The sequence below is a fragment of the Rhinolophus sinicus genome, chromosome 14 (assembly GCF_057876585.1).
Source record: "Rhinolophus sinicus isolate RSI-liver-muscle chromosome 14, RSI-T2T, whole genome shotgun sequence".
Taxonomy (NCBI): Eukaryota; Metazoa; Chordata; class Mammalia; order Chiroptera; family Rhinolophidae; genus Rhinolophus; species Rhinolophus sinicus.
Genome location: NC_142514.1, coordinates 187,372,121 through 187,386,625, shown reverse-complemented (window position 1 = coordinate 187,386,625; position 14,505 = coordinate 187,372,121).

Below are 14,505 nucleotides of genomic sequence, written 5' to 3'. Positions count from 1 at the left end.
GAAAACCATGGTTTAAGTCACTGAAATCAAAAGGTGATTCTTTGAAAAGGTCAATAAAATCAATAAAATCCAAACAGGTTTTCCTTAAAAAAAAAAAAAAGAAGAAAAGACATTAACAATCAATGTCAGGAATGAGTAAAGTTACATCAGTACAGATTCTATAGGTGTTGAAAGAATAAGAGGATATTATGAATTTTATGTCAGTAATCAACAAAGATGAAATAGATTCCTTAAAAAGACTCAAAGCACCAAAAGTCATTCAAAAAGAAATAGGTGGGCCTTCCCCGGGTGGCTCAGGTGGTTGGAGCGCCCTACTCCTAACACCAAGGTCGACCTTTCGATTCCCACATGGGCCAGTGAGCTGCGCCCTCTACAGCTAAGACTGTGAACAACAGCTCTCCCTGGAGCTGGGCTGCCGTGAGCAGCCAGAGGTCAGTATGAGCTGCAGTGGGCTGCCAAGGGCTGCTGTGATCTGCTGCAGGTTACCGTGTGCCGCCATGAGCGGCTGCTGGCCAACGTGAGTGGCCGGCAGCCGACGAGAGCTGCCGTGAACAGCTGACTGACGACTGGCAACCTACTGCCTCAGCCGGGGAAGCGCAAGGCTCATAACACCAGCCTGGGCCAGGGAGCTGAGTTCTACACAACTAGACTGAGAAACAACGGCTTGAACAGGAATGGAGGCGGGAAGCGGAAGGAGGGGGGGAAAAGAAGAAATAGGTAACCAGAATAGCCCCATTTCTATTCAGTAAATTAAATTTGTAGTTAAAAGCCTTCACACACACACACACACACACACACACACACACACACCCTCCACCAGGCCTAGGTGGCATAACTGGTGAACTCTTTCAAATATTTAAGGAAGAAATAAAACCAATTCTACATAAACTCATTCAGAACCATTGAACATGAGGGAACATTCATCCCAGCTCATTCTAAGGCCACATTACCCTGACACCAAAGTCAGACAAACACAAGAAAAGAGAGCTACAGACAATATTCCTCATGAACATAGATGCAAAAATTCTAAAGAAAAGTTTAACCACTCAAATCCAACCATATATGAGGTCTGACAATTAAGTTCACAAACTCATCCTAGAAAAAGTGCTACACACCTCATTGCTGAATATCACTACGGTCAACTTCGAAGTTCTCCCTTTGGGAAACTACGCACTGATGCCAGTGCCTAGTCCACCCTTCAAAGCAATTTTGGAACTCTTTTTCTGGAATGGCCATCAGAGCTGTCGTCATATTACCCTTGATGTCCTGAATGTCATCAACATATCTTCCTCTCAATATTTCCTTTATCTTTGGGTAAAGAAATAAGTCACTGGGGGCCAGATCAGGTGAGTAGGGAGGGTGTTCCAATACAGTTATTTGTTTACTGGCTAAAAACTCCCTCACAGACAGTGCCGTGTGAGCTGGTGCATTGACGTGATGCAAGAGCCATGAATTGTTGGTGAAAAGTTCAGGTTGTCTAACTTTTTCACGCAGCCTTCTCAGCACTTCCAAATGGTAAACTTGGTTAACTGTTTGTCCAGTTGGTACAAAATCATAATGAAGAATCCCTCTGATATCAAAAAAGGTGAGCAACATCAGTGCAACAAGTTTGCGAACTTAATTGTCAGACCTCACACACAATACACACACACCACACACACACACAATACCCACACACACACTACACACACACAATACCCACACACACACACTACACACACACAATACACACACACATACACGTATATACACAATACACACACAGAAAAGGTTAGCAACATCGTTTTGACTCTTGATTTGCACTGACGGAACTTCTTTGGTCGTGGAGAATTGGCTGACTTCCATTGTGCACTTTGACCCTTTATTTCAGGGTCGTATTGGTACACCCATGTTTCATCACCAGTGATAACACGACCCAAAACATCGTCTTGCCTCTTCAAAAGGTCTGGGCAAACTTCACTCTCCTTTGCTTTTGTTCATCTGTGAGCTCCTTCAGGACCATTTTTGCACACAGCTTTCTCATGCCAAGATTTTCAGATAAGATTTTTCTAACTGTTTCTCTATCGATGTTTACTTGGTCTGCTGTGCTTCTTGCAGTCAGCCAACGATTTTGACACACAATTCGATGAATTTTTGCAATGTTTTTATCAGTTCTGCTTGTCACTGGCCACCCTGACCTCTCTTCATCTGTGACACATTCTCTCCCCTCAGAAAAACGTTTAATCCATTTGTACACAGCCATTTTCTTCATGGCATTATCCCCATAAACTTGACTAACATGTCCCTGATTTCACTTCTACTCTTGCCAAGTTTAACAAGAAATGTAATGTCTGTTCGTTGCTCTAATTCAAGCTCAGACATTCTCACGACAGCACACAAAAACACGCAACAACAATAATGAACGCCACTCAGCGAGACAGCGCCACATGTCGACAAGAACACAGCTGTTTGACACTGATATACCAAGGTTATGAAACCTCACCGAGCTGTTTGTACAGTGCTGCCCAAGTAAGCGCACGGTGGCAAGTTTGTGAACTTAATTGTCAGACCCCATACAAGTAGGGTTTAGTCTAGGAATGTAAGTTGGTTTAACATTTTAGAAAATCAACCCAATTAATTGACCATATTAAATTTAAAAATTAAAACCATGTCATCTCAATAGATGCAAAAAAACCCCAAACAAACAAATAAACAAAAACCACTTGATAATGTCCAATAACCAGTCATAATTTTTTAAACCTTAACAAAATGGGAATCAAAGCAAACTTTCTCAGCCTCATAAGGGGCATCAAAGTTACTGATGGCCTCTTAGATGTTGTTGCAGCTTCGTCGTTTCTTCTACGTCCGTGTCTCCTGCAGCAGCTTCCAGGTTTATTCCTCCTCTTCTTTAAGAACTGTGCTGGCAATGTGGGTGTTTCCATGACGAGTGTTCTAGATATTCTGAGGCTTGGTGTATCTGAAAGTATTGTATTCCACCTTCCCGTTTAAACAATAATTATACCCTCTGAGGGCCCTCTGTGTAGTTATTTATCTCCTGTACTTTCAGAATATAACACTTTTCTTCTTGTGTTTGGTGTTGCCCTTGAAAAGAATAATGCGAATCTCACTCTTTTAGGTGGTCTGCAGGTTACTCTGGAATGTTCTGGAACTTTGGTCTTTGTAAGTATCACTATACTGCATTTTATTTCTTCCTCATATGTCCTATTGGCCCTTAAGAGCCCTTGCTCATCTCTCTCTCTCTCTCTCTCTCTCTCTCTCTCTCTCTCTCTCTTTTAATTTTTATTGGGGAATATTGGGGAACAGTGTGTTCTTCCAGGACCCATCAGCTCCAAGTCAACTTGTTGTTTTTCAATCTAGTTGTGGAGGGCGCAGCTCACTGGCCCATGTGGGGATCAAACCGGCAACATTGGTGTTATGAGCACTGCGCTCTGACCAACTGAGTCAACTGGCCGCCCCTCCTGTCTCTTTAATTCTGGGGTAATTTTTTATTACTTTTTCAAATATTTCTGTCATTTCTCTTCCCTCTGTGATGCCTCTTATCGACTCCACCTATTTATGCGTTTCTCGCTTGCCCTGATGTTTCCCACCTGCCCTGTCCTGAATGGCTCCATGTGGTAGGCCATCGCACTAATGCACAGCCTGGCAGCGTGCATGCTGCCGTGTTCCCACTCTCTGAGTTACTGAACTGTGAACTCTCCTGTTTTCCACGCCCGATACCTTCCCTGGGCCCCTCGACGTGCCTTCGCATCCTGTCTGATATTGTAACATCTGCCAACAACAGCCCTGTTTTTGAGTTTCTATCAGGACTCCTGGGACCTCCTGGCCCATCTGTTTCAGCCATTCTGCTTCAGATACCACACAATCACCAGGCTGTGGGTCCTCTCTTCTAGTAGGGTGCCCAGGGGACCCTGTTCCCACAGAAATGACGTGAGTCCATCGGGTAATGTGCGTCAGGGAGAATCACGGCCTGGCCTCATCTGGGTCAGCCCAGGCAGTTGGAGATGAGCCTTGTCGCCCCTTCCCTTTTTTTTAATTTACTGAAAACGTAGTTGTTGGTTCCCTTCCTTTGAGATAGTGGGGGTGTAGGGACGGAGTCCCAGAGAGCAGTTTCCAGGCTCTCGACCTCATGGGTAAAGGTGCTGGCTCAGGTAGTAGATGGTCATCAGCTATGACTAGTTGGCCATCAGCTGTTACTGGTTGGCCATTAGTCACTCATATACCTGCCGTGGCTGAGCTAGCAAGCACAGATTGCAATTAGCAAGTGAGGTTGGTTGGCAGAGAAGTGGACAGAGGTTGCAAATCATGTGGCTCCTGCTTCCTGTGTCTCTAACCCAGCCGCCAGCGAGAATATAGTGATCTGACTCCCCTATCCATGGCTCCATGGGTGTTCCTTTTTGGCCTCACCGTATCCTGTGTTCTTGTGTGGGGGTGGGACCAGAGACCCCGCATGACACGCGGTGTGACAGGGGGTCTGAAGAGAAGGAGGCTGGGGGAGGGGGAGGAGGGACAGGGGGCAAGTATTGGGGGGGAGGGGCATCAAGATCAAGGAGGCAGCTGCCAGGCCTGAGGAAGGGGTCAGGGATGAGGCAGCACCAGCAGGGTCAGGAGAGTGGTTACATAAAGGAAGAGGGAAAAACTAAGTGTGTGAATGGAGAGTAATGGAAACCACGTGTCTCAGGGTCAGAGCAAGACATACCAAATGTGGAACAGGTGAAGTTTAGACTATACCCGGTGAGGCTGGATTGGAAGCAGAGGAGTCACTGTAAACGTGTGTTTTTTAATACAGAGAGATGGCAAGGGATGTGGAGGTAGGGGTGCATGTGTGTGCATGTGCGTGCATGTGTGTGTGAGTTCTCAGCTGAAGAGCCAGAAAACTTGGTCCCCAAAAGCATTGAGTGAACCTAGTACCCAATCTTGGCTTCTAGACACCATTATCCACCAAAAGGAACCAGACCTTTTTGAAGCCATGGCTGGTTCCAGAGCTGAGTAAGGGAATATCTTGTTGTATTGGAAAGTAAGAAAAAGGCTCAAAAAAATGATGAGAATTTGTCAAAATGACACAGAAGCCAGCTTAAAGGGGCTTCTACTGGCCATATCTGGGAAAAATTTTAGCCTCGAAAGAAAGTCTGCTGTGGGCTACCATGTGTTGCCAGGAGCTGCTGTGAGCGGCCGACCGACGGCTGGCGACCAACTGCCTCAGCCGGGGGCAGCGCAAGGCTCATAACACCAGCCTGGGCCAGGGAGCTGTGTCCTACACAACTAGACTGAGAAACAATGGCTTTAAGTGGAGTGGGGGCGGGGGGAGGCATAAGAAGGGGGGAAAAAAGAAAAAAGAAGAACTAGATAGTAACAAAACCTGCTCAGTATAATACAAATTCATGAGTCATACTGTGGGGACAGAGCCAGGAGTGCAGTTTCCAGGCTCTCGGCCTCACGTGGAAAGGTGCTGGCTCAGGTAGTAAATGGCCATCAACTGTGATTGGATGGCCATCAGCTGTGGCTAGTTGGTCGTCAGCTGTAACCAGTGAGCCGTTGGCCACTAATATAACTGCCATGGCTACGCTAGCAGCAAATGGGGGCTAGCAGGAAGATGGTGGCTGAGCTAGCAAGCGCGGATTGCAGTTAGCAAGTGGGGTTGGTTGGCAGAGAGAAGTGGACGGCGGGTTGTGGATAGTATGGCTCCTGCTTCCTGTGTCTCCACCAGCCGCCAGCGAGACTATAGTGGTATGACTCCCCTATCTATGGCTCCATGGGTGTTCCTTTTTGGCCTCACCATGTCCTGCGTTCTTATGTGGGGAGCGGGAGCTGAGACCCCGCCTGACACCCCACATGACACATACTGAAATTTATTCATTCATTCATTTGTGGAGGAGAAGAAAAAGCTTCATTTTATTTTTATACTGTGTTTCCCCAAAAATAAGACTTATCCGGACAGTCAGCTCTAATGCAGCTTTTGGAGCAAAAATTAATATAAGACCCAGTCTTATTTTACTGTAATATAAGACCAGGTTTTATATAATATAATATAATATAATATAATATAATATAATATAATATAATATAATATAATATAATATAATATAATGTAATACCAGTGTGGGGACAGAGTCCCAGAGAGCAGTTTCCAGGTTCTCGACTTCACATGGAAAGGTGCTGGCTTGGGTAGTAGATGGCCATCGGCTGTGACTAGTTGGCCATCAGCTGTTACCAGTTAGCCATTAGCCACTGATATAACTCCTGTGGCTAAGCTAGCAAGGCAGGGATTGCAGTTAGCAAGTGGGGTCGGTTGACAGAGAAGCAGACGACAGGCTGCAGATTGTGTGGCTCCTGCTTCCTGTGTCTCCAATCCAGCCGCCATCAAGAGTGTGGTAGTGTAACTCCCCTGTCTATGGCTCTGTGGGTGTTCCTGTTTGGCCTCACCATATCCTGCATTCTTGTGCGGGGAGCAGGACCAGAGGCCCCGCATGACACCTTGCATGACAACCATGTCTTATTTTACTATAATATAAAACCGGGTCTAATATAATATAATATAATATAATATAGTATAATAAAATACTGGGTCTTATATTAATTTTTGCTCCAAAAGATACATTAGAGCTGATGGTCTGGATAGGTTTTATTTTGGGAGAAACAGAGTAGTTGAATGCCAACTAATAGATGTAGAAGGAATAATGGAATTAGAAAATCGTCATTTGGCAACCATCACAGTACAGTATTCCTCCCAATTCACAGGGGAAATGGTCCAAGACCCCCAGTGGATGCCTGAAATCATGAATAGTACCAAACCCTATGTATATGATGTGTTTCCTATGCATACATACCTAGGATAAAGTTTTATTTGTAAATTAGGCACAGTAAGAGATTAACAATAGCTAATAAAATAGAACAATTATAGCAATATGCTGTAATAAAAGTTATGTGAACGTGGTCTCTCTCAAAATGTCTCACTGTGGGGCGGACTGGTGGCTCAGTTGGTTAGAGTGAGAGCTCTCACCACAAGGTTGCCAGTTCAACTCCTTGACTCCTGCAAGGGATGGTGGGCAGCGCCCCCTGCAACTAAGATTGAACACGGCACCTTGAGCTGAGCTGCCGCTGAGCTCCCGGATGGCTCAGTTGGTTGGAGCGCGTCCTCTCAACTACAAGGTTGCCGGTTCGACTCCCGTAAGGGATGGAGGGCTGCGCCCCCTGCAACTAGCAATGGTAACTGGACCTGGAGCTGAGCTGTGCCCTCCACAACTAAGATTGAAAGGACAACAACTTGACTTGGAAAAAGTCCTGGAAGTACACACTGTTCCCCAATAAAGTCCTGTTCCCCTTCCCCAATAATAATAAAAACAGTCTCATTGTACCATACTCACACTTCATCTTGTGATGATATGAGATGACCAAATGCCTATGTGGTGGGATGAAATGAGGTGAGTGACAGAGGCACTGTGACCTAGCGTTACGCTACTTTGACCTTCTGACAGTTTGTAACAAGCACTTGACGGCTTCTCTTTGGCCTATCCGAATTGCCAGCATCACTCTTCTTTCACTCTGCGGCTGCTGACCTCAAACAAGTAAACAGCAGATAGTTCTCCAGCAAAATGGGTTTATTAGGGAACAAAACAAAGAATTGCAATTTGGGACATGCAGTCTAATGACAAACTATGTGCAGAGAACGAAGGAACGGAACGGAACACTCTTTTATGGACCTCGTGGTGGGGAGGACTGTTGTCGACTGTTTTAAACAGAGTCCATTGGAGGAACGTGGGAGGTGGAAGTATAGTGGTTTCTCATTGGCTGAGTTATACAGTCTCCCATTGGCGGAGCTGTTACAGGGCCAGCAGGAAACCTTTCTTCCTCCTGCTGGTGTAGTAACGTAGTGTCACTTCCTGTCAGAGATGCGAGGTACATCGCCTCTTGTTGGGGTCAGTAGAGCATTGAGCATTGAGTCACATGTGTGTGACAATTCTCTCTTCTAGCTTCCTGATTCCTTTTTTTTTTTTTTTTAAGATTTTTTTATTGGGAAAGGGGAACAGGAATTTATTGGGGAACAGTGTGTACTTCCAGGACTTTTTTCCAAGTCAAGTTGTTGTCCTTTCAATCTTAGTTGTGGAGGGTGCCATTCAGCTTCAAGTTGTTGTCCTTTCAGTCTTAGTTGTGGAGGGCGCAGCTCAGCTCCAGGTCCAGTTGCCGCTTTCTAGTTGCAGAGGGCACAGCCCATCATCCCTTGTGGGAGTCGAACCAGCAACCTTGTGGTTAAGAGGACACATTCCAACCAACTGAGCCATCCGGGAGCTCAGCGGCAGCTCAGCTCAAGGTACCGTGTTCAATCTTAGTTGCAGGGGGCGGAGCCCACCATCCCTTGCGGGAGTCGAGGAATTGAACTGGCAACCTTGTGGTTGAGAGCCCACCGGCCCATGTGGGAATCGAACCGGCAGCCTTCGGAGTTAGGAGCATGAAGCTTTAACTGCCTGAGCCACCGGCCGGCCCCTGATTCCATTTTAATGAGGTTTCTGCTCCTTAATTTTCACAGAGCTATTATTTAGTAAAATAAGGTTTTCTTGAGCACAAGCTCTGTGACGCTGTGACAGTCGATCTGATCACCAAGATGGCTACTAAGTGACTGAAAGTGGGGACTGTCTACAGTGTGGAGTCACTGGACAAAGGGATGAGTCATGTCCCAGGCTCGGTGGATGGGGACAGCCGAGATTTCATCATGCTACTCAGAACAACAAGCAATTTACAACTTATGAATTGTTTATTTGTGGAACATTCCATTTAATATTTTTGGACCATGGTAGACCTCAGCTAACTGAAACCTTGGAAAGTGAAACCGTGGCTAAGGGGGGGGCTGCTGTAATGATTTATCTGAGTGCCAATCACCCATTGATGTTAAAACAAGTGAGTAAAAGTTTGAGGAGTAACAGGAGAGGTACAGAGTATAAATTACAAAGGGCAAATCATTAACGTTACATTGGAGAAACCTGCCAGTTACAAATTTAACCAAGTATTCAAGTTAATAGGCTAGGTCTCCCTCTTTGGGGAGCGATGGGATAACCAGTGCTCCATGTGCCCCCCTTCTTTAAGCACCTAGAACACACAACACATATGGAACGTTGGTTTTCAAATTTTGGACAACAGATAGTGAGTGAGCCACGAAAGGAGTGAAACAAACCAGGTGAGCCCATGATTCTCCAGCTGACAGCATTTCCAGGCTGAGCCCCAAGGTCTCATGAGGCTGAGGAGGTGCAGATCAGAGATCAGGGAGTGAGACAAGTATAATTTGCAGGGCAGATCCGTCGACAGAGGGGGAGACAGGGCTAGAGATAGAGGCAAGTGCAGATAGACTATTCTAGTTCGCTGAGTGAAAGAAGCAAGACACCAAAGGACAAATACTGCATGATCCCACTCATAGGAGGCCCCTAGATTCATCAAACTCATAAAGACAGCAAGTGGGATGGTGGGTGCCCCTATTTCCATGGCATTTTCCACAGGAATTGATGGAACCACCTACAGAGCCAGAGCAAGAAGAGAAAGGAGGCCTGGATCTAGCCCTTAGGAGCCCCAATATTTCAACAAGTGGGAGAGTGGGTGGAGTCAGCAGAAGACTGAGAAATGGCACCAAAGTCAGGGATACAGAGAGCAGGAGAGAGAGTGTCACTGACACTAAGAGATATGAAGACATCCTTCGTATTTACCCGAAAGAGTTGAAAACTTACATCCACACACAAACCTGCACACGGGTGTTTACAGCAGCTTTGTTCATAACTACTGAAACTTGGAAGTCACCAAGACGTCCTTCAGCAGGTGATGGATAAACTGTGGGATGTCCAGACAGTGGAATCATATTCAGACCTAAAGAGAAATGAGCTCTCAAGCCATGAACATATGAAGCCTGACAATTAAGTTCACGAACTTGTTGCAACAACGTTGCTAACCTTTTTGATATCAGAGGGATTAGTCATTATGAATCTGTACGAACTGGACAAACAGTTAACCAGGTTTACTATTTGGAAGTGCTGAAAAGGCTGCGTGAAAAAGTTAGACGACCTGAACTTTTCACCAACAATTCGTGGCTCTTGCATCGCGACAATGCACCAGCTCACACGGCACTGTCTGTGAGGGAGTTTTTAGCCAGTAAACAAATAACTGTATTGGAGCACCCTCCCTACTCACCTGATCGGGCCCCCAATGACTTTTCTTTACCCGAAGATAAAGGAAATATTGAAAGGAAGACATTTTGATGACACTCAGGACATCAAGGGTAATATGACGACAGCTCTGATGGCCATTCCAGAATAAGAGTTCCAAAATTGCTTTGAAGGATGGATTAGGTACTGGCATCAGTGCATAGCTTCCCAAGGGGAGTCCTTCAAAGGGGACTGCAATGGTATTCAGCAATGAGGTGTGTGGCACATTTTCTAAGGTGAGTTTGCAAACTTACTTGTCTGACCTTGTACATGGAAAAACATAAAATGCTTATTGCTAAGTGAAAGAAGCCCATCTGAACAGACGGCATGCAGCAGGATACCAATTCTATGACGTTCTGGAAACGACAAAACGATGTGGAGACAGTAGAGAGCAGTGGTTGCTGCGGGTTTAGGGGGAGAGAGGGAGGGCTGAACAGGTAGAAGAATTTTTCAGAACTCATTATAATTTATTCTCTAAGGTCCACCTGTCTTCTGATAGGCGAGGTGAGGGGGTCAGGTGAGGTCACCACCCTGCAACTTTCAGATCTTCAAGGTTCTGGGCTCCCAGGGCCCCAGCCCTGCCCCGGAGTCTCTCTGAGGACACCCCTCTCCCACACCCTGGGTACCTCCAGACCTTGCTCTGCTCCTTCAGCACTGGATCCCCGAGCTGAATGGTCAGCTGAGTGGCCTGCCAGGCCCTGCAAGCTCAGGGGCCAGCACAGCCACAGTTTGCCCCTGGAATTTGTCAGGTAGAGGCAGCCCTGTGACTCCCTATGGGCGATGCAAGGGTACAGTCCTCCCTGGGCCCCACTCTGCCCCTCGTGTGCCCCAACAAGTCTGTCCCACAATCCTCCCTGCTGGGTGTGGCAGAGCAGGGCGAGCCCCGAGCCCTGCCAGAGTGCACCCTGCAGGCCCCAGAGGGTGTTTCTGCGGGGAGTGGGGCTCCTCAGGCCGTGGGGCCCACACCGCTGACCCTGACTTATGGCAAGAAGAAAGGAGCGCTCTTGCCCATCCCAGACTCAGGAGAAGCTGCCCCAGGCCAGGTTGGGATGTGTCTGGAATGCTGGGGACAATTTCGGAATCGGGGCAAAGGGCAGAAAGAAGGCCAGAAGCTGGATTCAGGTCCCCGTGTGGCCCTGACAGGTCTCAGCGCTGTCAGCCCTAGCCGGGGAGTGAATCACAGGCAGAACTCCTCACATAGGGCGGCAGGAAGGTGATGCGCTCACGGGCACCCCAGGACCCTGCAGTGATGACCTGTGGCCTTCCTGGGTGGGAGGGGCGGAGTCACCGCCCTGCTAGGCCCTTGGGGTCAGGAGCAGGGACCACGTGAGCTCCAGGCCTCACAGCCGGCTTATCTCTGATGGGGGAGAAGGGGGACCTCTCTCAGGCTTCCCTCTGGGTGAGGCAGGAGGGTAGCAGCTGCCACCTCCTGGCCCAGGGGAAGTAGCCTCACAGTGGGAAGGACCTGCTTCAGTGCCCTTCCCAGAGGTAAACAGACGCAGCAGGCAGAGAACAGGAGCAAGTGAGCAAATGAAGAACTGAATGAATAAACAACAGCATGGGAGTGAGTGAGTGAAGGGTGAATGGGTGAAGGAACAGGTGGGCAGGTGGGCAGAGAGGCAGGTGGGGAGGTGGGCAGGTGGGGAGGTAGGGAGGTGAGCAGGTGAGCAGGTAGGCAGATAGATGGGCAGGTGGACAGGTAGAGAGGTGGGCAGGTGAGCAGGTGGGCAGGTGGGGAGGTAGGCAGGTGAGCAGGTAGAGAGGTGGGCAGGTTGGCAGAGAGGCAGGTGGGGAGGTGGGCAGGTGGATAGATGGGGAGGTGGAGAGGTGGGCAGGTAGACAGGTGGGCAGGTGAGCAGGTGACATCAGTGAATCAGCAGATGTCTTAGTAAATGAGCAGTCAATGGAGTGGGGGGTGGGGTGGGAAAAGTCGGATGGGGCCAAGAGTTCATGACCCAGTGGGGATGGTCAGAGGCAGCCCAAAGAGCCTGCTCCTTCTGTGCGGTGAGACTGGGGTGGTAGATGAAACAGCTTCTAAAGTAAGATGTATTTTAGGACAGTTCTAGGTTTACAGAAAACTTGCAAAGACAGTGGGTTCACATGTGCCCCTCACCCAGTTACCGACATCTGCCATGGGTATGTGACATTTGTCAAACAAATCAATTAATATTGATTCATTATTGTCAACGACAGCCATGCTTCGTTCAGATTTCCTTAGTTTTCCCCAAAGTCCTTTTCTGTCCCAGGACACCAGCCAGGACCCCACCTCACGGTGAGTCATCACGTCTCCTTAGGCCCCTCTGGGCTGTGACATGTCCCAGACTTCCCTTGTTTCTCTTGACCTTGACAGTTTTGAGCAGGACTGGTCCGGTGTTTCGTAGGATGCCCTCTATTGGGGTTTGTCTGCCGTTTACCTCACGATTAGATGGGGCTGTGGGTGTGGGAGGAGGGGGACCGCAGCGGTGAGGTGCCCTTCCCGTCCTGTTGTATCAGGGCGCACGCTGTCAACATGGCCTCTCCCTGGGGCGCTGACCTTGCTCACCTGGCTGAGGTGTGCTTGGCAGGCTCCGCCCTCCCATCCTGTGCCCCCGGGAAGGGGAAGACCATCACGATGGGCAGCCCACTTCGGGAGTGGGATTTAGGCTCCCGTCCCTAAAGGGGGGTGTCTGCACTCGGTATTTGGGATTCTTCTGCATGGGCAATTTGTCTCTCCTCCTCCATGAATGTGTTTCCCCATCATCTGGTCACACAGCCCGGATTCGTGCCATACGGTGGCTTACAGTCCAATGCAACATTATTGATTTTCTTGCTCGAATTGTTCCAGTTTTGGTCACAAGAGCTCTTTCAGTTGTCTCTTGTGACAAAACAGTTTCAATTACCCAATTAATTATTAGCTGAGGGAGAGAAAGCGGGAGAAAAGGAGGTCCCTGGGTGGCAGATAACATATTGCACACATGCAGATGAGTGTGCACACAGCCATGCACACTCACGGGGCACACACAGGCACACGCATACCCCCACACACATATACTCACACAGTAACATGAATGCACCCACACACGCACACATACTCACACAGGCACGTGAACACACACATACCTACATGCACACTCTTGCATGCACAAATTGAGGCCTGGCATTTCCCCTGGAAATGGAGACAGGAGGCAGCTGGGGCTGGTTTGTGGAGGGTGCCTGAGCCTCAGGACAGGGCCTGTGGGGGGCGGGGAATCTGTCACCCTGGGCCAGCCCCTTGGGGCTACAGCTGCTGCTTTAGGGTCCCTCCTGGCTCCCACAGGCTGCCCTTGGGAGTTGGGGGCTGCTCCAGGTGCCCACAGTTGGTGAGTGGCCAAGGGCTGGGTGGGGTCAGCAACTTCTTCAGATACCACTTCCTCTTGCAGAGGAGAGGGTGTTGGAGAGGCAGCGTGTGGCTCAGCCAAGGGGGTGGGGGCTCACGGGACAAATGAGATGGTACCTGAAATATGCCAGGCTTGTGCCCCAGTCACTGGACACAGGGCAAGGGGGCCGTGATCAGAGGCCTGGTCATTCGCCACGTGGCCGGTCACCAGGGCAGCCCTGTTACTGCCCACGGAGGGATTTGGTGCCACTTTGGGGGGACACAGCGAGGTCATCTGTGCAATGTGCCCGGCGCATGGTAGTTGCTCAGCAGGGAGAGGTCAAGAACGCAGGCCTGGCCCCCATTCCAAAGGTTCTTCTCCACAGTCAGCGTGGAGGCGCCCAGGCTGCTGGTAACACACAGCGTCACCTCGCTGCATCCCCAGGAGGCTGCCAGGCACTTCTTTTTTCACTGACATGGGAGGCGTGAGGTGGGCACGGTGCCAGGGGCTCGTGTCCGGAAGAGAGGGTCGGGCTGCCCAGCCCCCACAACCCACATACTGACCCACCCCCTCACCCGACACGTTAGCTCTTGCTGCCCCTTTGGTCACACCTGGGTTCCTCCAGGAGTGACACCAACACAGGCCCAGGGCATCAGGGATCCCCTCCTGCCGCATCAGGCCCAGGGCGGGTCTAGGAGATCCCCACATGGCCAGATGTACAAAGGGAGTAACTCCAACACAAGAGGTGAGCCAGGCGCAGGCAGCCCCACAGTCAGCAGTGGCCCCCAAGTTCTAACTCGTCAGGACCAGACCCACATGGGTGGTTTCCCCACATGTCCCCTCTGGCCCACGTTGGCCCCAGTGGCCCGCTTAGCACTGTCCTACTCACCCACCTCAGCCCAGGATGTCTGCAGCCACCCCACGACAGGCCTCAGCTATCTGCAAAGGTCCAGGGCTGGGGCAGCAGCAGGTGGCAGGAGCTGGCCTCTCTG